This window comes from Eurosta solidaginis, chromosome 2, assembly GCF_040869045.1.
Source record: "Eurosta solidaginis isolate ZX-2024a chromosome 2, ASM4086904v1, whole genome shotgun sequence".
Lineage (NCBI taxonomy): Eukaryota > Metazoa > Arthropoda > Insecta > Diptera > Tephritidae > Eurosta > Eurosta solidaginis.
This window is the reverse complement of record NC_090320.1, coordinates 119,875,282-119,899,848: the sequence shown is the minus strand read 5'-3', so window position 1 is coordinate 119,899,848 and position 24,567 is coordinate 119,875,282. Positions and strand designations below refer to the sequence as shown.

General features: G+C 36.6%; 1 protein-coding gene across 6 annotated transcripts in view; it reads right to left on the bottom strand.

The window, feature by feature from the left end:
* The window catches only part of STUB1 (STIP1 homology and U-box containing protein 1), a 402,469-nt gene that overhangs the window by 151,658 nt on the left and 226,244 nt on the right, over nt 1-24,567 (bottom strand). For 5 of the 6 annotated variants that reach the window (XM_067766143.1, XM_067766139.1, XM_067766140.1 and 2 more), the window contains exon 5: nt 18-193. The exons of the other annotated variant lie outside the window; for it this stretch is intronic. The gene's annotated coding sequence lies outside the window, so the exon portion shown is untranslated. The remainder of the gene's footprint in view (nt 1-17; nt 194-24,567) is intronic. 6 annotated transcript variants of the gene reach the window in all.

Below are 24,567 nucleotides of genomic sequence, written 5' to 3'. Positions count from 1 at the left end.
TGAACATGTATTTGCACCTGTTTAGCTGCACAAGAAACTTAACGGGAGAAAAGTGTCATTGTCGCCAAATAAAATGTCTCATTAAAATTGGCGGATGCAATAACTGTTATGTACAGTTGTAGTACGTACATTAAGCTGTCCATTAAAAAATATGTTTGCTTTGCCGGGCAGATAAATTATGGTCTAAAATAAGCTATACAAAATTTCATCCGAATTAGATAACTTTTAAAAATGCCACGTTGCATTTGAAAATGTTTAAAACGCATATGGTTTGGGGTACAGCAGTTTATATAAAAGAATTGATAAACTGTTTTTTGCTAATCATTTACTACGTTAAAAAACCCAGAGAACTAGATTCTGAAGGTAAAAATCTGTAAAAGTTTATTGGGTCTGAGATATCTCGAAGTTATCGACTTTCGAAAAATCTCCAGTTTTTTGTATGGTACTGCGAAAAAGACAAATAGCTTAGGTTTTCGTGCGTTTATGCGGAAAATAGATTCGTATAGTAGTGTGTTGCAAAATATCTCCATCAGTAGGAAGTTTTTGCCTTAATTTTGATGTTATATTGAAGCTAAATCATATTTTTTCAAACAAACAAATCGGTTCAAAAATGGCCAAATTCTAGCGAATTTGGTAAAATGGCATAGCAACCTTGAGCATATCGGTACTCTACAAAACAATCAAAAACTTGATACATAAAACCCACACGAGCGTTCGTGTGATTTTTTATAGAAAAGAAGTTGATGTCTTTGAATTAAATTTTCCGATGACATGTGCAGTACAGTATCGATTTACCAAATGAAGCTATATAACTTGACTAAATACGCTATAACTTTGCTATTTCTGACCCGATATTAAAATGGTTCTCATCAATGTGATGCATTGAGCATTGCTATCTCACCAACGCTACCGCGATTTGAAACGGGAAACTAGACGGCTTTTCAGGAAGAAAGAATCAGAGGCAAAGAGCCGTGAGTGCGAGGAGCTTGAGCTGCTAGCCACCAGGAATAACGCCCGAAAATTTAACCAAAAAATTCGACGACAGACAGAAGGTTTTAAGTCCGGGACAAACTTCGACAGCACGAAAAGGAGCTGCCTTTATGTCGCTATGTCTGAATTCGGTTTCTCCACAAAACATATACGGTTGTGCAAAATGACGTTGAGCAACACCATCAGCTCAGTCAGAATTGAAAAGGCCCTCTCCGAGCCGTTCGAAATTAAACAAGGTTTCAGACAGGGTGACCCCCTATCGTGCGATTTCTTTAATTTGATGCTGGAGAAAATTATACTAGCTGCAGAAGTTAACCGCTCTGGAACAATGTTCCATAAAAGCGGAATCAGCGTATGCTGATGACATTGGTTACATCCACCTGAACACCCGCGCCGTAAGTTCTGCTCACTCCAAACTGGAAAAAGAAGCGGTAAAGATGGGGTTGATGGTGAATGACGACAAAACGGAGTACCTGCTGTCATCGAGCAAAGAGCCAGCACATATGCGCCTTGGCGACCACGCTATTGTTGGCAGCCATAATTCCGAAATAGGAAAAAACTTCGTTTATTTAGGGACTAAAATTAACACCTACAGCAACATCAGCTCTGAAATCCAGCGAGGAATCACTCTTTCCAACAAATGTTACTTTGGACTAGGTAGGTAGGTTACAGTCCTCGCTCGGCAAAAGAAAATCATGCTCTACAAATCACTTTCGTACTCGTCCTGCTATAGGTGCAGAAGCATGGACCATGACAACATCAGATTAAGCGGCTGTTTTAGGAAAAAGTTGGTGATGGCGAGTACCGAAGAAGATTTAATGACCTGGGCTCGAATCGTAACATACAATCACGGATCGGCAACCATACGGGTGTCTCGCCATGAATTCCGTCAATATTTCCTTTTGGCTTGGATTAAGCTTGTTCGATCGACCTTTGTTAATAATAAGAGTTTGAAATTTGTTATTATATTTTATTTATTCATCTATTTTAAAAACATTATTTGATTTTCAATGAATTTTTTGTGTATACGATCGCCAGTTCGTGTTCGAATGAAAGTGGAACGTAACGTGTACGTTCAGTCACTCGTCACGTATGTTGCGATCCAAAATTACGATCGAAGTAGTGCGTTCACGTAGGTCATAATCCGAAAATCCTGTTTTTACGAGACGAGTTATACGATCGCGGGTGTTGCGTTTTGCCCCTGTACAAGATTTACGCAGACATCAACATAGTCCAGCGAATTAAAATGCAGCGGGTACGCTGGCAAGGCCATGTTATGTGAATGAAAGATGACGCTCCGGCTAACAACATGTTTCTATCGGAACCCGACCATAGAAGCACAGGAAAGGGCGACCCCACTCCGCTGAACGGACCAGGTCGAAAACGATTTAAAAACCCTTTGTAGTGTAAACAGCCAACAATTTAAAGCCAAATATTTAAATCAGCTACCCTGTAACAAAAATAGTCTAAATGTTCATCAACACATAAAAAAGCATTTTCAGTTCTTGCTGACATAGCCATTCACACGATTTAATACAGGTGTGTGTACAACACACAACCAAACAAATTTGCATTCAAGCAAATTTGCGAACGTTGCATTTCCCACAGAAGTCACAACTCAACACAGGTGTGTAGGTACATATTTTGTATCAAGTTGTATGTTGGTATGTAAGTAAGTATGCTTAAATGTAAATATGTATGCAAGAATATGTTAGAATAATCTTGTATAAATAAGCTGACAACATTTGAATAAAAGAGCAATTAAGCATTGAGCTTTGATAACTCACAACGCAGTCTATTTTATTTCAAACCTTTTACATGGCGATCCTGCCTATGATTCTTCTGGCTGATTTTTCAGACTAATTTCATAGCTGGCAAGGACTTTACTGGCTGATTTCAGCCTAAGCTTTATAAAAGGAACAAAGAGTGAAGCTATAAAACGAGTTTTTTACTCTAAATTTTGTCCTGGAAGAAGAAAAGCAAAAAGGAGCTGATCAAACGAAATCTACTGAAAGCTAATTTTAATAAATTTGGAGCACTCAAAAATGACGCCATTTAGCAATTTTTATGATAATTTACTGGCTTTATAATCGAACTGATGCAGGAGCAGTGGATATGACCAGTAAGAATATTGATATTACCTTGGAAGGAACAAAAGAACCACATTCGGAATAAACAACAAGACTGGCAGCGTAATAAGTATAAATATAATAAATATAATTACCTTAACTTTGAAATAGTTTTAACATTTTAGACATAATTTCTAAGCAGGAAAAATATTCGGGCAACCTAACGGCTGCCTATTGACAAACAAAAATTCAAATTTTTGCTGTAAAAACTTTTTTTTGCTAAATTTTGAGATATGTTCCAAGAAGAGGACATACAAAGTCAAAGCCAATTTGATCAAATTTTTGAAAGATTAGTTAAACTAAATCTGAAAGGTGAAAGCAAAACACCTGAAATACCCAAACAAGGCCCTAAGCCAATAACAATCGTCAGAGAAATAAGATTCAAAAAATTGAGGAACCTAAAGTTCCAAAACCGATCAAATTGAAAAGAAAAAAAGGAGGAAAGCAATTTGCCATTCGAAAAACAATAGCCAAGATTTATGAAAAAATTAATTTAAGCAGAAATCAGGCAGAAAAAATTTAACTAAAACAAGAAATCAAGGAATTAAGGAAAAATAATGATCAAAATAAAACCAAAGCCAGCAATGTAAATATTAGGGTGTTGAAAAAAATATAATAAAAATAAAATACAATTTTGTAAAACTGTTGATTTTAAAATTATGGAAAGATCAAGAAAAATTAAAAGTTATGTAAAGGGCCCACTTGAGGACCTTAAAAATGAAATTAAAATTGTAGATGAGGAAAAAACTTTAGTATGGTTGAAAAAATGGTGGAAACTTATTGATATGCCTGGGGAACCAACAATATGGAATGTAAGAAACCCACCAGCAACAACACCCGAAGAATTATATAGGTACGAAGTCAAATTTATGGGAAGAACAGATTAACATATTGAAAAAAAAAGAAAAAATTGTTTAATAAAACAAAAAAAAAATTTTTTTTGTCTTCATATTTTTTTTAAGATGGGAAGCCAAGAATCAAAAATATAAAAACCAACGGCAAACGTTGTAAACTCAGTCCAAGTAGTAGATCATACTGAGGCACTAGATACTATCAAAATCATGCTTCTAATAATCTGCGTAGTCAGTTGCATCAGTTTGTTTCTGAAATTCTACTCAACCCATAATAGATTCCTAAAAAATCGATATACCAGCCGCTCACACGGTTTAGATAAGGTTTAACTAAATTTTAACTACCATCCCCAATGGGCAAATGGGAAGATATCGTTAAACTACTTATAAAAGAAAAAACCATAGGAGAAAAATCTTACAAATGCATTAATAAAAATACAAAAGTAAAGGCAGAAACAGTAGTAAAGCATCTTAAAATAATAGTTGAAGTATTTAACAAAATAGGAAAAACACTTCAACAGTTGAATGGTAAACTAGACGGGAATCGAAAGGACCAAGCATATCAAATTTTTTCCAGCGTTAGAGACAAATTGGTGTCCTCACTGGCAAGATATGATATAGAATTCAAAGTACCAACGAGTTTCAAGAAGGAAATAGAAATAGACTTTAGCACAGGCCTTCAGGAGTCCGCCTCCGATTTAGAAGAGGAACCAGAAATAGAACAAGAAGTAGAAGAACAAAAAAAGGAAATTTTAAGAGAGACATCAAACTCACAAACTGAAATCAACAAAATGTCACAAACAATAGTCGAATTTTTAAAGATTGCTTCATCGGTTTTGCCAGAATTCGATGGTAAAGCTGAAAACTTTAATAGCTTTCTGGATGCTTTAGATATCTTAGAACAAATTAAGGATACCATTGAAGCTATAGCGGTTTCAATGATAAAAACCAAGCTGAAAGGAACAGCCAGAAACCTAATAAACACTGAAAGCACAATCGAAGCAATAAGACAAAAATTAAAAACAGCAATTAAAGGTGAATCAGTTGAAGTTTTGACAGCAAAACTCCTGAATATCCAACAGCGCAGTAAAACTGCAAATCAATACACTGCTGAAATTGAAAAGCTCACAAAATCGTTGGAAGGAGCATACATATCCGACGGACCAACACCAGAGTTAGGAACCAAGTATGCTACACGATCAGCTGTGAAAGCTATGTGTAAAACTGCTCCAACGATAAAGTAAAAACAATTATACAAGCTGGAACGTTCACAACAATAAACGAAGCCATATCAAAATTTACTAACATTTGCACAGAAGTAACTGGAAATACAAATTCACTACTACATATTCGCCAACAAAATTCCAATTTCCGAGGAAACTTCCGCAGGAGTTACCAAAACATTAATTATAGAGGAAATTATAGACGTTGTTTCAATACGTATAATAATAATAATAACAGACAAAATAATCAAAGACCTGGTCGAAATTTCGGATCGCGAGGAAATACCCGCAATAACACCAGAATTGTCCGAAATGTTACACAACAGGAAAACCAACAAACTCCACCTCAATAAATAACAAATTATATATTTTCAATTTACATCTTAATAGCTACATATCTTCCAGAACAACTCTGAATGATTCCATATCAACCCTCCTAATCGATACGGGAGCGGATATTTCAATAATAAAAAAAGGGGCAGATTGACAGTAATGTCACGATAAATAATTCTCAAAAAACAGATCTAAGAGGAATTCGTCAAGGAATAACAAGCACTATTGGCACGGTTAAAGCAGATTTAAAAGATGATTACCTATTAATTAGACACAAATTTCACGTAGTAGAAGACACTTTCCCAATCCCATGTGATGGAATATTAGGATTAGATTTCATTAAAAAATATAATTGCATTTTGGATTATCAAACAGAAGGTGACACTCTAATACAGAGACCATATGACTACCCAGAAAACATAATAATTCAGATGAGTAACAAACCAACAATCAATAGCATTTCAATTCCCGCACGATCAGAAGTAGTTCGACAAATTCACATAGAGAATAAAAATTCAGATTTATTAATCCCACAACAAGAATTGTCTGAAGGTATTTTTATTACAAACACACTAGCAAATTCACAACAAACATTTGCTAGAATTATAAATACAACAAATAAAAATGCAACACTGAAAGATTTTAATATACGTACAGAAAGCTTGAGTGATTATACAATAATTGAAAATAAACAACTCGAAAATGAGGCCAACAATAAGGAAAAATTAGAAAGATTAAATAAAAATTTTCCAAAATTTGCAAATAAATCACTTAATTCATTATTTGCAGAATTCATTGACATTTTTTCATTGGAAACAGAACCAATTACTACTAATAATTTTTACAAACAAAAACTTCATATGAAAGACAGCAACCCAGTCTACGTAAAAAATTATAGAATACCAGAAGCTCATTAGAGTGAAATTAATAAACAAGTAAACAAATTAGTTAAAGATGACATAATAGAACCTTCAATTTCAGAATTCAATAGTCAAATTTTATTAGTACCGAAAAAATCACTACCGAATAACCAAGGAAAAAGATGGCGAATGGTTGTAGATTACAGACAGGTAAATAAAAACTTAATCGCAGATAAATTCCCTTTACCAAGAATTGATGACATACTAGATCAATTAGGAAGAGCTAAATACTTTTCGTGCTTAGATTTAATGTCTGGATTTCACCAGATTGAACTCAGCGAAGAGTCAAAAGATAACACATCCTTTACAGCGGATAATGGTACTTATCGTTTTAAAAGACTACCATATGGCCTTAAAGTAGCACCGAACTCATTCCAAAGAATGATGACATTGGCATTTGCAGGCTTAAAACCTTCACAAGCATTCCTATACATGGAAGATTTAGTCGTATTGGGATGCTCCGAAAATCATATGATTAAAAATTTACGAGATGTTTTCGCAACTTGTAGAAAATACAATTTAAAATTACATCCGGATAAATGCTTATTTTTCAACCAAGAAGTAACTTACCTTAGTCATAAACGCACAAGCAAAGGAATTTTGCCAGACCCCAATAAATTCGAAATTGTTAAAAATTTCCCAACACCTAAAAATGCGGATGAGGCGAAAAGATTCGTCGCATTTTGCAATTATTACAGAAGATTTATCCCAAATTTTGCAGAATATTCTAGAATAATAACAAGACTTTGCAAGAAAAATGTAGTTTTCGACTGAACCTTTGACTATTTGATATAACAACTGACGCAAGTGGATATGCTTGCGGAACAGTATTAAGCCAAGAGTATGAAGAAAAACAATTACCAATTGCCTATGCATCAAGATCATTTACTAAAGGAGAAATTAATAAGGCAACAATTGAGAAAGAATTAGCAGCCATTCATTGGTCCATAACAAGTTTTAGACCATACGTTTACGGTAGAAAATTTTTGGTCAAAACAGACCACAGACCCCTAACATTCCTATTTCCGATGAAAAATCCGTCATCAAAATTAACTCGAATCAGATTAGATCTGGAAGAATATGATTTCGAAGTGGAGTATATCGCAGGTAAAGAAAATTATGTAGCCGACGCATTATCACGCATAGATATTAAAGACCTAAAACGAATATCGGTAGAAGCGTGTAAAATATTAAAAGTTACGACTAGATCGGAAACTAAGAAAAATTATAACAATAAAGATTTCAGTAGTAAAAATGAAGAAATAAAAAGTCACAAAGAGAACCCAATAATATTTGAAGCGCTAAATAAATGTGAAGTAAAGAGACTAGTCCAGCTCGTTTTCGATCCTCCGAAATTACGTTTCAAAAAAGGAAAGAAAATTTGTAGCGAAATAAATATAAAAAATCTAATTGATGAGGCGAAGATTGATTAAGTCAATTCTTTGCCAGGCTTATAAAAGAAGCCGGCAATTTAGGAATTAGAAAAATACAGTTGTCCTTAGGAGACAAATTGTTTAAAGATAATTATGCCCGGGTAGACACATTTAAAGAAATTGGTACCAAAGTTCTCAAAAATCTAATTATAGCATTAACTCCAGAAGTTATGCACGTGACAAATAATGAAAAAATTAAAGAAATTCTTCACAAATTTCATGACGACCCTGTTTTTGGTGGCCACCCAGGAATAAATCGCATGACAAATAAAACAAAACAAAAATACTATTGGAAAGGAATGAAAAACGACATCAGAAGATATATCAAAAAATGCACTCATTGCAATAAAAATAAAATAATAAAAAACTTGAAAGAACCTATGATTATAACCGAAACGCCCACAAAAGCGTTCGACACAGTACAAATAGATACGATAGGCCCTCTTCCCAGGTAGGAAAATGAAAATGAATATGCAGTTACTATAGTATGTGACTTAACTAAGTATTTAGTTGCAATACCAATACCCAGCAAACACGCAAAAACAATAGCCAAAGCGATATTCGAAAATTTTATCCTAGTTTATGGTTGCATGAAGACAATTATAACAGATATTGGAAGCGAATATAAAAATAGCTTATTTGAAGAATTATGCAAACTTCTAAAAATAAACCATAAAACGTCAACACCTTACCACCATCAAACTTTAGGCACAGTTGAACGTAGACATAGAACATTTAATGAATACGTACGTTCCTACATATCCATTGACAAAAATGATTGGGATGAATATATTAAATATTTTGCGTATTGTTACAATACTACCCCATCTACGGTTCATAATTATTGTCCATACGAATTAGTATTTGCCAAAAAACCCCAGACTTACGAATTTTTAAGAGAAAACACAGTAAGCCCATTATACAATTATGCGGCTTACGACAAAGAAATTAAGTACAAGTTACAAATAGCGCAAGATAGAGCATATAAATTAGTAAAACAGCCTAAAGAAAAACAAAAGATTAGTTATGATAAAAATATTTACTATAAGGAAATAAATATAGGAGATCTAGTGTTAGCAAAAAATGAATCAGGACATAAGTTAGATAATAGATATAAATGGCCCTTTAGAGTAGAAAAGATCGACAGAAAGAATAATTTTACTCTAAATCCATATAAAGTAGAAAATAAATAATAGTTTAAAAAAAAACTAAAAAAACACGCTTTTAAAGCAAATCGATCTAAAAAATAGAAATAATTTTCAATTAAAAGGAGTTTATATAATAGTAGTAGAAGGTCAAACAATCGTCTATAGTTAATCACCTCAAAATAAAATTATAATAAAATTTAAGTTATTAACAGAATAATTTAATTCAGAGTAAAAAGCGTGGGGTGCATTTGACTACATTTCATATCTTTCCTCTCAGATAGTTGCCAATAGAATGATTGTAACATTCAATATCAAGCACCCCACGCTTTTCACTGTGAATTAAATTATTCTGTTAATAACTTAAATTTTATTATAATTTTATTTTGAGGTGATCAACTATAAACGATTGTTTGACCTTCTACTACTGTTATATAAACCCTTTTTAATTGAAAATTATTTCAATTTTTTAGTTCGATTTGCTTTAAAAGCGTGTTTTTTTAGTTTTTTTTTTTTTAAATATTATTTATTTTTAATTTTTTAGTTCAAGTAATTTTAAAAGTTTTAGTCGAGAGTGATGAAACCTCGAAACGCCAGCGGTCCATGAATGAATCCAACCCCACGGCACCGAAAAGGGCCAAGACGCAAGGAGGCTGGACGCGGTCTTTCGCCAAAATTGCCAAGGGTCGGCAGATCATTGGCATTATAGACGAGAGCATCGAAGATGGCAGGATCCCGAAACAACAGTGGAAGTGGATCGAGGCCGCGCTCGCTACGGTGGTCGTTAAGGTTAAAAAGACAAGCCTGGTCCCCCGCCATCTTACACCGATACAGGCTGGTTCCAGGGCAATGTCAAGCTAATTGCCTATGAGGACGCCAGGTCGGTCAACCTGAATAGGGCCGCCGTCACGCTGATAGGGGTGGTATATCCGGGCGCGCGCCTCAAGGTAGTGGAGGCGCGTTATATCCCCTCGCGACCAAGGGCTAGAGCCTGGGTTCCAGTGACGCCAACGGACCCAGCTGACATCCTGGAGCTGCTACAGGAGTACAACCCGCCACAGGTTTGGACGTCAACAGGATAAAACCGAGCTTGTTCTCTTCACGAGGAGTAGTACCAAAGTACCAAATCTTACATCGCCAAGAATTGGGAGTACGTTCTTAGCGTTTAGCGATCAAGTCAAGTATTTGGGAGTCATTCTGGAAGCTATTATGGAGTGGCCATATAGTGGAGCAATCCAAGAAGGCAGAAGCAGAGCTGTTCACCTGCAAGAGGGTAATTGGCACCTCCTGGGGATTCTCCCCTAAGGTGACCTACTGTATTTACACAGCTATTGTGCGCCCGATTCTTCTTTATGGTGCCTTGGTCTGGTGGCCTGCACTAGCTAAAAGTACCTACCTTAAAATGCTTCAAAAGGTGCAACGGAGTTCGGAGCTCTGCATTACCGGGGCTCTCGGCTCCACTCCAGATTCCGTTACATACATACATGGATACATAGATACATAGATAGATACAGGCCAAGCTAATAAAAGCATGTTAAAAAGGGCTCCAGTATTCTCTTTCGTAGATGTGCCATGCATCCACTTCTATCATTAACAAATGAATACGTATTTCGCATTATGTGCAAGGTTTCAAATCTATGGCCATTTGGGGTGGTCACAAGTTCAATTTACCTTATGTCCGTTAACCTTATGTGACCCCACCATCACATTATTGCATTGTCATCGAGCCTTGGTACGTGTGCAAAGTTTCAATCAAACTTATGGCCATTCAAAGTGGTAATAAGGCCAATTGACCTTATGGCCGTTGACCGTATGTCACCACACCATCACATTAATGCATTGTCATCGAGCCTTGATACGTGTGCAAAGTTTTAATCAAACTTGTGGCCATTCAAAGTGGTAATAAGGCCAATTGACCTTATGGCCGTTGACCTTATGTCACCACACCATCGATTAATGCATTGTCATCGAGCCTTGATACGTGTGCAAAGTATCAATCAAACTTATGGCCATTCAAAGTGGTAATAAGGCCAATTGACCGTATGGCCGTTGACCTTATGTCTCCACACCATCGCAATAATGCATTGTCATCGGTCCTTGATATGTATGCAAAGTTTCAAGTTAAGCAGACTTCTCAAAACCGGTGAAAGTTAAGCTCAAAGATTCCGTTGCATAGATACAGGCCAAGCTAATAAAAGCGTGTTAAAAAAGGGCTCCAGTATGCTCTTTCGTAGATGTGCCATGCATCCACTTCTATCATTAATAAAGGAATGCGTTTTTCGCATTATGTGCAAGGTTTCAAATTTATGGCCATTTGGGGTGGTCATAAGTTCAATTGGCCTTATGTCCGTTAACCTTATGTCACCCCACCATCACATTATTGCATTGTCATCGAGCCTTGATACGTGTGCAAAGCTCCAATCAAACTTATGGTCATTCAAAGTGCTAATAAGGCCAATTGACCTTATGGCCGGTGACCTTATGTCACCACACCATCACATTAATGCATTGTCATCGACCCTTGATACGTGTGCAAAGTTTCAATCAAACTTATGGCCATTCAAAGTGGTAATAAGGCCAATTGACTTTATGGCCGTTGATCTTATGTCACCACACCATCACATTAATGTATTGTCATCGGTCCTTGATACGTATGCAAAGTTTCAAATTAATCAGACTTCTAGAAACCGGTGAAAATTAAGCTCAAAGATTCCGTTACATACAGGCCAAGGTAATAAAAGCGTGTTAATATCGATAGTAAAAATAATGACACTTTAATCCAATCTAGAATAGGAAATGAGGATAAGCAAAAATTTCCCAGTAACATAGAGAATAGCAATATCATAAATAATAAGAAAATAATAATTCACAAAATTAGACTTAAATTAATAGAATAAGTAAATTTTCAACCTACAAACATAAAATACAAAATATAGAATTAATTTATGCTAGAATGCTCATGCATTCTCCAAATGCATAAGCATTCTAAAAAAAAAGGGAGATGTAGTGTAAACAGCCAACAATTTAGGGCCAAATATTTAAATCAGCTACCCTGTAACAAAAATAGTCATCAACACATAAAAACGGATTTTCAATTCTTGCTGACATAGCCATTCACACGATTTAATACAGGTGTGTGTACAACACACAACCAAACCAATTTGCATTCAAGCAAATTTGCGAACGTTGCATTTCCCACAGAAGTCACAACTCAACACAGGTGTGTAGGTACATATTTTGTATCAAGTTGTATATAGGTATGTAAGTAAGTATGCTTAAATGTAAATATGTATGCAAGAATATGTTAGAATAATCTTGTATAAATAAGCTGACAACATTTGAATAAAAGAGCAATTAAGCATTGAGCTTTGATCACTGACAACGCAGTCTATTTTATTTCAAACCTTTTACACCTTGCTGTGACCGATTGGGGCTAGTTGGCAGAGCGAAGAAGCGACTGCCGCGCATGGTGGGACGGCCATACCCTTTTAAACGGTTAAGCGTCTGTTAAATAAGTAAGTTCCTATCTAACAAAATTAACACCAAACATTTGTTTTGTATTCATGTATTTCATAACTTATCAAGATGCGATCCTCTGTTGTGTTCCATTTATCGCATAAATCTAGAAATAGCTCTTAAACGGTTGGTGTGATTGAAAAATACTATAAGGCGGGATATGAGGCCGAAAGAAGATCTCTAATGGAGTGACAATCATTTTCGCCTTTCCATATAAAAACCTGGAGATTTTATGAGTAGTACGAAAATGGCGGTTAACTGTCGATAATTACCTTACCTTCATAATCTAATTCTGCGGATTTTCTCATGTTATAAATGATTAAGAAACTAACGTTTATCAATAATTTAATATAAACTGTTGCACGAACGGCTTAATGTAAGTTTGGCCAGTTTCAGCCCACTGTGCCAGCGCATCATACTTACTTTCATATTTACATACATCATCTCTAATTTAATCATTTACTTACGCTGGCTAATTACATAACTATGCTCAATCGCTCTCTTATCATCATAGATGCACTTGCATTTATTATACTCAGTTGAGCAGAGCTCACAGAGTATATTAAGTTTGATTGGATAACGGTTGGTTGTACATATATAAAGGAATCGAGATAGATATAGACTTCCATATATCAAAATAATCAGGATCGACAAAAAATTTGATTGAGCCATGTCCGTCCGTCCGTTAACACGATAACTTGAGTAAATTTTGAGGTATCTTGATGAAATTTGGTATGTAGGTTCCTGAGCACTCATCTCAGATCGCTATTTAAAATGAACGATATCGGACTATAACCACGCCCACTTTTTCGATATCGAAAATTTCGAAAAACGGAAAAATTGCGATAATTCATTACAAAAGAGAGATAAAGCGACGAAACTTGGTAGATGAGTTGAACTTATGACACAGAATAGAAAATTAGAAAAAAATTGGACAATGGGCGTGGCACCGCCCACTTTTAAAAGAAGGTAATTTAAAAGTTTTGCAAGCTGTAATTTGGCAGTCGTTGAAGATATCATGATGAAATTTGGCAGGAACGTTACTCCTATTACTATATGTACGCTTAATAAAAATTAGCAAAATCATAGAAGGACCACGCCCACTTAAAAAAAAAATTTTATTTAAGTAAAATTTTAACAAAAAATTTAATATCTTTAGAGTATATAAGTAAATTATGTCAACATTCAACTCCAGTAATGATATAGTGCAACAAAATACAAAAATAAAAGAAAATTTCAAAATGGGCGTGGCTCCGCCCTTTTTCATTTAATTTGTCTAGGATACTTTTAACGCCATAAGTCGAACAAAAATTAACCAATCCTTTTGAAATTTGGTAGGGGTATGGATTTTATGGCGTTAACTCTATTCTGTGAAAATGGGCGAAATCGGTTGATGCCACGCCCAGTTTTTATACACAGTCGTCCGTCTGTCCTTCCGCATGGCCGTTAACACGATAACTTGAGCAAAAATCGACATATCTTTAATGAACTCAGTTCACGTGCTTACTTGAACTCACTTTATCTTGGTATGAAAAATGAACGAAATCCGACTATGACCACGCCCACTTTTTCGATATCGAAAATTACGAAAAATTAAAAAAATGCAATAATTCTATACCAAATACGAAAAAAGGGATGAAACATGTTAAGGTAATTGGATTGTTTTATTGAAGCGAAATATAACTTTAGAAAAAACTTTATAAAATGGTTGTGACACCTACCATATTAAGTAGAAGAAAATGAAAAAGTTCTACAGGCCGAAATAAAAAACCCTTAAAATCTTGCCAGGTATTACATATATAAATAAATTAGCGGTATCCAACAGATGATGTTCTGGGTCACCCTGGTCCACATTTTGGTCGATATCTGGAAAACGCCTTCACATATACAACTACCACAACTCCCTTTTAAAACTCTCATTAATACCTTTAATTTGATACCCATAAAATTGAAAAAAAAAAATTGAAAGTGATATCTGAATCCCCAAAACGAAAGAAATGTATGCCCAACAATGACTTCAATTTGTCTTCGAGTCAGGGGCAGAGCTGTCCTCCTACGAATGTCCCTTCAACCGCGTTGACTAATACGAACAGGCTAACCAAAGACGTTATGAACAATGCAGCTCAGGAATCTCCACAAGAATCTCCACAAGGTTGTGTCGAGACTTCCAGTGAGACGATCTCTGGCAAATTAAACGATGCACGAACTAATAGTGGTACCTTTGCGGCTGTTTGTTCTACGTCACCAATGTTGATTTCGCTGGACTCCCCAATTCATCCTACACCTCCACCGGTATCTTTAGCTCCAACAATAACAGTTACCGATACTGGGGTTGTTGCTAGCGATACAAGTGTACCTGAAAAAAATAGTACGGGCTCGATAACCAACGCTATAATGGCCGCACCTTCCCAGCTCTCTGGTGCGCTATCCGCTACTCCTTTGCAGGTGACTGCCGTGCCACCTCGTAGGGCTGTATTTGTGTCTCGATTACACGCCTCGCTTACCGAAAATGACATTGCTCATTACGTTTGCTCTAAACTTGGTGTTGCACCCACTAGTAACATCAATGTGTATAAATTTAACTTTAAATATGAGAGAGACATCTCCTCATTTAAAATATCCCTTTCAGATGAATATTTCGATAAGGTACTTGATTCCTCTTTTTGGCCCAAGCATACTGTGGTTCACTTGTTCACGAGAAAGGCGAGGGCCGAACCTGTTTTATTACAGCCAAAAAACGGTATGACGAACACAGTAATAACAACACAACGGTAATTGCTGATCTGTCCCGTCTTCTCATTAATTATGAAAATGTTCGTGGTTTACGATCAAAACTTGTTCCATTCTTCCTTAATTCTTTCAATTTTCTGCACAAGTTGTAGCTTTTACGGAGACCTGGCTAAAGCCTGATAATTACAATTCTGAGGGTTTTTCAAATAAATATGCTGTTTATCGGCGTGATCGCATCTCTAGAGCGGGAGGTGTCCTTATTGCTGTTGAATCTAACCTATCGTCCGAGTTGATTTCGCTGGACAATATCTCTCATATCGAATTCATAGCAGTTAGGCTTTCATTCGGTAGCTATAGCGTAATTGTTTGCTGTTCGTATATACCACCTCGTTCGGATATGGATGTTTATGCTAGTCATAGCTCGGCCATCTGTGATTTGCATTCGCAGTTGGGAGATAACGATCGACTTGTTGTTGTTGGTGACTTTAACTTACCAACAGTTAGTTGGGTTAATATAAGTGATTCAAACTTTTTAACTCCCACTGCTCAACATGAGTTTCTCAATTGCTTGTTAGACTCATCTCTTTTACAGATTAACAATGTTCCAAATAGTGGAAATAAAATGCTGGATTTAGTATTTGTGGATGGCTCGGTGGGTACTGCCCTTACGCAAATACCACCTTTATCCCTTCCAGATATCAGCCTACCCCGTAGGATTCAAGTACAGTCTCGTCCCCGATCTAGATGCTTCTACAAAACGAATTTCATTATGCTCAATGATCTGTTGGCTTCCCATGATTGGTCGGATCTCTATGCTTGCACTGATGTCGATTCGGCTATCTCTATATTTTACAGTACGCTTGATAGCTTCTTTGATACCTGCATTCCTACTCGCTATACCCTATGTTCGAATAAGCCCCTTGGTTTTCAAGGCAACTTATCAGACTTAATAACATCAAATCTAGGCTTTATAAGAAGTTCAAGAAATCTGGAGCATCTGCAGACCTCTCTAAATATCTAATAGCTCGTTCTAAATTTCATCGTCTTAATCAGCTTTGTTATAAAAATTACTTGAGTTGTTGTAAAGCCCAATTTTTTAGAAATCCAAAAAAGTTTTACAGTTTCGTAAATTCAAAGCGGAAAACTTCTGGGTATCCTTCCTCATTAACCTTTGGAGGTAAAAAAGCTTGCACTGATGACGACGTTGCTGAACTATTTTCTGGGTTCTTTAAGTCCACGTATTCATCCAGTGGTTTTTCATTCTGGTCAATATCCCTATCGCTTAGATAGCTCGAATTACATTAGGAATCCTGCTATTGATGGTAATATTGTTCTTCAGAGTCTTCAATCTTTGAAGCCCACCTTTTCTCCGGGACCGGACGGTGTTCCTAGCTGCGTGCTTAGGTACTGCGCTGAAAACATGTATGAGCCTATTTTAAAATTATTTGAGCTATCTCTGGGATCTGCGTCATTCCCGGCACTTTGGAAATAGTCTTTTATTATACCCCTGCATAAAAAAGGTAGTAGGTCGAAAGTTGAAAACTACAGGGGTATTGCTAAACTTTCAGTCATTCCTAAAGTCTTTGAACAGATTGTCACCAATCAACTGCAATATCAGTGTTCTAGTCTTTTATCTCCATGCCAACACGGTTTTATTCGTCAAAGGTCAACCACTACAAATTTGCTTGTATTCACCTCTATAGTTATGGAAGGATTTTTAGCGAACAAGCAAACGGATGTCATCTACACGGACTTCAGCAAAGCATTTGATACCGTCAACCACGAGTTGCTTATTCATAAGCTTGATTTACTGGCCTTTCCGTTTCACCTATTAATGTGGCTGAAAAGCTATCTTTCTAACCGGACCCAAAAAGTCCTGTTCAAGTGCAATCTGTCGGATTCGTTCGGAGTTTCCTCCGGCGTACCCCAGGGAAGTCATCTAGGCCCTTTGCTCTTTGCCCTTTTCATTAATGACTTGCCACAGACAATATTATATTCCCATACTATAATGTTTGCGGATGATGAAAAACTTTGCTACACTTACTGTCCTACCGATCTGAGTTCCTTGGATCTTCTTCAGGCCGACTTGGACTCGTTCCAATGTTGGTGCACAACAAATTTATTAGCTTTAAATTGCTCTAAATGTAAGCATATGACATTTCACCGAGTGAAGCCAGCATTGAAATCTTATGTAATAGATGGTACGCCTTTGAAGCGTATATCTATTGCAAATAATCTAGGTGTCCTTTTTGACCCGAAATTGAATTTTAACATGCATATTTCATCTATAACCAACAAAGCGTTGGGTTTACTTGGATTTGTTAAAAGATGGGCTAAAGAGTTCGATGATCCGTACCTCACTAAGGTTCTTTACACATCGCTGGTTCGTCCAATACTCGAGTATTGCTCATGCGTTTGGTCCCCTGTTTCTCAAAAGCATATAAAGCGTCTTGAGTCAGTTCAAGAGCAATTTTTGATATTTGCATTGCGCGGCCTTAATTGGGACTCAAGTCTCCACCTTCCTCCATACAGAAGTAGACTTCTTCTTATTAACTTACCCACTCTGGAAAATCGGAGAATATTACTGGGGGTATTGTTCATCCATAAGCTCATTATTGGAGACATTGATTCCGCGGACCTCCTCAGCCGCTTGTTTTTTGCGGTTCCCCCTAGAGTATCCAGACACTACGTTCCTTTCTATTTACCCCTTTGTAGACGAAACTTTGCTAAAAATAATCCTCTTCTTATCTGGTGCGCGCACTACAATGACTTGTATAGCTGCATCAGTCTTGAATGTACTTTTGCCACTATACGTAATGCAATACTTGCCCATCTAATTTAAGAGATGCAAGCTAATTTAATTTGCCGGCATTTTATTCCTTCGATAAAAAACAGCAACTATCTCGCTTAAGGATGGAGGAACATTTATCAACATGTATCATTAAGAAGGAACAAGACAGTACTGTGTTGATTGGAATCTGGTGCATTCCAACAACGTAAAAAACATGCTTTTTCATGAGTCACTGACCAGAATCGTATGCAGTCCGGAAGTATAATCTTATTGGTCAGGCATCGAGCTGATTGGAATCCGGTGCATTCCAACAACACAGGTCATGTTACTTTTTTATGCCTTGTGATGGCGTATCCTCATTACACTACTTTTAGCACTGCCGTATTCCCATGACATGCTGATTGGAATCTTGTTGCATTCCAACAGGGAGATTGGAATCCACTGCATTCCGAAATCATGCTGAGCGGAATCTGATGCATTCCGCCAGTATAAGATTTCGGCATAAGATCTTATTTCTGCTCATATTTCTTATTATTATTATATTCTGAAATTAAATAGTAATGTTCATTGATCTTTCTTTGTTTGTAATATAACATTGTTGAAAGCTCCATATATCTTAAATTTTATCTTTTGAGTTGTATATTTATATATCTTTTATATTATGCAGTCGACCATAGTTTGTCGTCGACTTTAAATAATAAATAAATAAATAAATAAATAAATATCGTACAAACTCATTCTAGAGTCACCCCTGGTCCACCTTTATGGCGATATCTCGAAAAGGCGTCCACCTATAGAACTAAGGCCCACTCCCTTTTAAAATACTCATTAATACCTTTAATTTGATACCCATATCGTACAAACACATTCTAGAGTCACCCCTGGTCTACCTTTATGGCGATATTTCGAAACGGCGTCCACCTATAGAACTAAGGCCCACTCCCTTTTAAAATACTCATTAACACCTTTCATTTGATACCCATATCGTACAAACATATTCTAAAGTCACCCCTGGTCCACCTTTATGGCGATATCTCGAAAAGGCGAACACCTATAGAACGAAGGCCCACTCCCTTTTAAAAATACTCATTAACACCTTTCATTTGATACCCATATCGTACTAACAAAGTCTAGAGTCACCCCTGGTCCACCTTTATTGCGATACCTCGAAAAGTCGCCCACCTATAGAACTAAGGCCCACTCCCTTTTAAAATACTCATTAACTCCTTTCGTTTGATACCCATATTGCACAAACGAATTCTAGAGTCACCCCTGGCCCACCTTTATGGCGATATCTCGAAACGGCGTCCACCTATCGAACTAGGGATTACTCCCTTTTAAAATACTCATTAACACCTTTCTTTTGATACCCATATTGAACAAACAAATTCTAGAGTCACCCCTGGTCCACCTTTATGGCGATATTTCGAAAATGCGACCACCTATACAACAACCACCACTCCCTTTTAAAACCCTCATTAATACCTTTAATTTGATACCCATATCGTACAACCACATTCTAGAGTCACCCCTGGTCCACCTTTATGGCGATATTTCGAAACGGCGTCCACCTATCGAACTAAGGCCCACTCCCTTTTAAAATACTCATTAACACCTTTCATTTGATGCCCATATTGTACAAACAAATTCTAGGGTCACCCCTGGTCCACCTTTATGGCGATATCTCGAAACGGCGTCCACTTATGGGACTAAGGATTACTCCTTTTTAAAATACTTATTAACACCTTTCTTTTGATACCCATATTGAACAAACAAATTCTAGGGTCACCCCTGGTCCACCTTTATGGCGATATCTCGAAACGGCGTCCACCTATGGAACTAAGGATTACTCCCTTTTAAAATACTCATTAACACCTTTCATTTGATACCCATATCGTACCAACGCATTCTAGAGTCACCCCTGGTCCACCTTTATGGCGATATCTCGAAAAGGCGACCACCTATACAACAACCACCACTCCCTTTTAAAACCCTCATTAATACCTTTAATTTGATACCCATATCGTACAAACACATTCTAGAGTCAACCCTGGTCCACCTTTATGGCGATATTTCGAAACGGCATCCACCTATAGAACTAAGGCCCACTCCCTTTTAAAAAACTCATTAACACCATTCGTTTGATGCCCATATTGTACAAACAAATTCTAGGGTCACCCCTGTTCCACCTTTGTGGCGATATCTCGAAACGGCGTCCACCTATGGAACTAAGGATTACTCCCTTTTAAAATACTCATTAACACCTTTAATTTGATACCCATAGCGTACAAACGCATTCTAGAGTCAACCCTGATCCACCTTTATGGCTATATCCCTAAATGGCGTCCACCTATAGAACTATGGCCCACTCCCTCATAAAATACTATTTAATGCCTTTCATTTGATACACATGTCATACAAACACATTCCAGGGTTTCCCTCGGTTCATTTTCCTACATGGTTATTTTCCCTTATGTTATCACCATAGCTCTCAACTGAGTAGGTAATGTTCGGTTACACCCGAACTTAACCTTCCTTACTTGTTTTAACTAGCCTACTTTATGTGTCACCTACAAATTTACTCGCATTGTATTTATATTAATATGCGATATGTAGGTATGTATGTATATACATTGCAAGCAACAAAGCATTGTTATTTAGTAAGCATTGTTTATCGAACCATATTACGGTATAGTTTTTTTTTTTTTTTGATAGACAAATTCAGCAGTATGTAAATCATTGTAACTAACAGCTGATCGCGCATTCACACGCACAGTGCTCGACTCAGTTTCAAAAAAAAAAAACTTTAAGATTATTTAGTTTAAATTTTAAAATGAGATAATCCTTACGAATTGATGTGTATATAGAATATATAAGGCATATTCGTTGTTATTAAAAGTTTTTTTATTATATTAAAGTTTTTATCAATTCAACTTTCTTTTAACAATTTCATGCGTTTTTAAGGCATTTTCGTGCATTGAAATATAACCAAGTTCGTATTTGCCATTCTCATTATTTCTAAATTCGTAAACAATGACTGCAGTTGTTCGGTGTGATTTTTCCAAAAAATTTATTATTTTTGTGAAATTTTATACATACTTTGCTTCACAACGCGACAATGTATTTCGTAATGTCGAAGTATTTATATAAATATATATGTATTTGCTGTGTGGAAACTTGCATTTGAGAGCGCGGTTGCCACTTCTGTCCAGTGGGACCAAAAATGGTCCCTTCCAACCCCATATGTTCCGCTGGTCCCTTTTTCTCAATTTTAGTTCTTTTTAGGCACGATTTGGTACTTTTATTTCTTTTTCACTAAAACAAAAATTCAAAATACTGCTAATAAAATTTTCTGCAAATCTATTACCCTCATATAATTTACAATTTACTTCAATGGAATTCTTACCACGAAAATTGCTCTATCAATAAAATGTAGCAGAACAATGACATTTCACTTGGGAGATAATTTAGGCGAGGCATTACAAAGGGAAGTGTGGAATGTTCGGGCAAACATATTGTCATTAATTTTTGATGAGGGAACAGACTTATCAGAAAAAATACTTGTTTTATTGGTTAGATATTTCGACCGGTATTCAGTTATTACACAGTTGAAACTTTTAAGACGCTTGATTTTTAGTTTGAGTTCAAAACTCACACTTAATGAATCTAGGCTCTGCTATGAAATTTAAACTGTTAGGAAAAAAGTAAGCATGTATAAAAATAGCATAAACGCAATTGCTTAGTTTCATTTACGATTTCCTGTTTGCCACAGCGCAAATTTTTTAACCGTTCCTTACTAAAACCTAACTGCGGTATACATTTTATTTCATTGCAATCCAGCAAAACTAGGTTCACAACGTTTGATTGGAGAAAGACATAGACTTATCCTAGAAATTTGAAAATGTAATACCTAAGGTACACTTTATTTTTGTTTGTGCAGTTTGAACTAAAGCCAAGTGTCTCCTTTACTAAATTTTATATATCAAACCACGGAAACATCGTAAAATTTTGCTTTTTACAACTATTACGACGCTTTAGTAACTTGCCGAATTGTTTGTACACCAATAAAATAAGACTAAAATGTGGTCCTTTTTTTACTCTGGTCCTTTTTTCGATGAATTTTGGTCCCAAATGAAAACATGGTGTGGCAACCGTGTTTGAGAATGCATGTGGCAAGGTTGTATTTTTCAGAACAAAATTTTTTTTAAATAATGGAATAGTAGTATGCAAGGGACTGCCATAGTAGTAAGCATGTACATGAATATTAGCTGAGTCTTTTTTGCATCTATAACCGTTTACGCTTAAAATTTATATGGATTGCTAAGCGTCAAACTTTAAATACACCTCTGAAATTGCTGCGCATAAAATTAGTACTACTAAATTTCAATACGCATGATACTCAGATGTAACTGATATATGTGTCTATGTTTCACCTCTATACTAATTCTATGTAAAATAAATAAATGTAAGACGCGATAACCTCCGAACATATTTTGGGCCGAGCTTATCTTCCAATTTACGTTGTCCTCTCGATTTTTCCTAAAAATTGGCGGGACGAGCCCTACTTCTTTTATGCGGACTCCGAACGGCATCTGCAAGGTAGATGAGTTTTCACTGAGAGCTTTTCATAGCAGAAATACACTCAAAGTGCGTGCCAAACACTGTCGAGGGGCCCCGCTTAGAAAAATATTAAATAGCTCTATGCGTATCCACAATTCATCGCAGCTGATTCAGCTATAGGTTATACAGGATATACAGCAAAGGTTTGTGTCTCCGCTTTTCGGTACACCCTGCGCTGTAGCTAGTTATTTAACCACTGCCGCTATATGGGTCTCCTAAGCATTATCTAAGCGAGGATAAGCGTTTTTTTCGCGAAAACGTAACGTATACGCGTGTAAAAAAAACACGGTTATTATGAACAAAGTTTAAGACTAAAAAAATTTCTTTGAAATATAATCTAAGAGAAGATGGACACGAGGCGTAGCTTCATAGACACGTATTAGGCACAGCATAAGAAATCTTGAGGCATAGATCTTAGCTGCATGCCATATTTTGTACGCGTCTACGAAGCTATGCCTCGTGTGTATCTTGCCTAAGTTTAACTTTTTACGAAATCCAACATTTTTAATTAATAATGATAAATAACACGTAAAGCAACTACGCTTAAGGTGACTTTTGCGTCGTTTTGGCATTTGCTTGGCATCTACACACGCGCTTTAGTTGCTTCAATCCATAAGCAACGCAACGCCAAAGTCAAAGCAACACACAAAGAATTAGAAACACATAAGTTCTTCTTGAAGTTTCTTGCATTTTAGAAAAAAAAACGAGTTTCTATCGCCGTTCAACTAAATAAAAAACAAAATTTTGTATTCATGTCGATTTCGTGATCGGTCAGCGGAGACGGCGGAACACATCTTCCTGGAACGCGACGCAATCTGATGGGGGCACAATAAACAAAATGGTCGCAGTGCAGTCCTCAATATATTTTCGATCTATGTATCTTCATGTTATAAAATATCTTCATGTTATAAAAATAGTTGTATTTCATTTTTCCTCATGACAAAAAATCAAAATGTGACTCTTTCTTTTGCGTTCAGTGTCACAGGGAAAATTTTTAACGTCCGTTATTTCAAAGTTACACTTTATTTGACAAATCACTGAACGATTTCTTTCAAATAAAGTGCTTGCTAACGTTCACTGAAGTTAGTTAGATAAAATGTAAGATATAATGCATAGGTATTTTTATTATACAAAATTGGTTTAACATATCAGATTTGTCACTATTATTTTAGTTCTGCTACTTTTAACATATTTATAACATATAGTTAGAAGTAAGAAACATGATTAATGACTACATTTATACGATTCCCAAGGCAGTCGTTTCTATGTACCGGAGCGACTCGGGATTATTTCAGTGCAACCCCATTTAATTGGTTGTGTCCCTCCCACAAATTATCATCCTCCCAGCAGTTCCTTGCAGCGGGACTGTTCCATTCTCTCCTGCTCCGGGAAGGTATAGAACCCAATCCTGGTCCGACTCCTGACCCCGGTCCCGAGAAGTGGTTTTACTGCGTTTGTCGGAAAAGAATCTTTTCAGGACGGTCATACTCCTGTCAGTGTGTCACGTGCAAGGGATGGTTGCATCGGGCAGGTTGTTCTGGGCTAGATCCCAAAAGCCGACGTCCCCGCAACTTCTATAAATCTTATGTGACTCTTTGCTGTTCACGCCCAAAGGCGTCCCGTAGTCTACGCCTTAGCGGCTAGATATTCTGGTCTCTGCGACGACAACCCTCCGACGGGCTTCATTGCGCCATGTTGCCAGGCCGCAAACCCAAATACACCAGGTACCCCAATGCTTACCCAGCAACGTCCAGTCCCAGGGCCACAACAGCAATTGCGTCCTAGCCTTCCACAACTCAGGCGTAGTCACCCGTCACTTACCCCTAGAGTGACGACGTCTCCCCCGCTGCACTTCAGAATTCTGCAGTTAAACTCTAATGGATTAA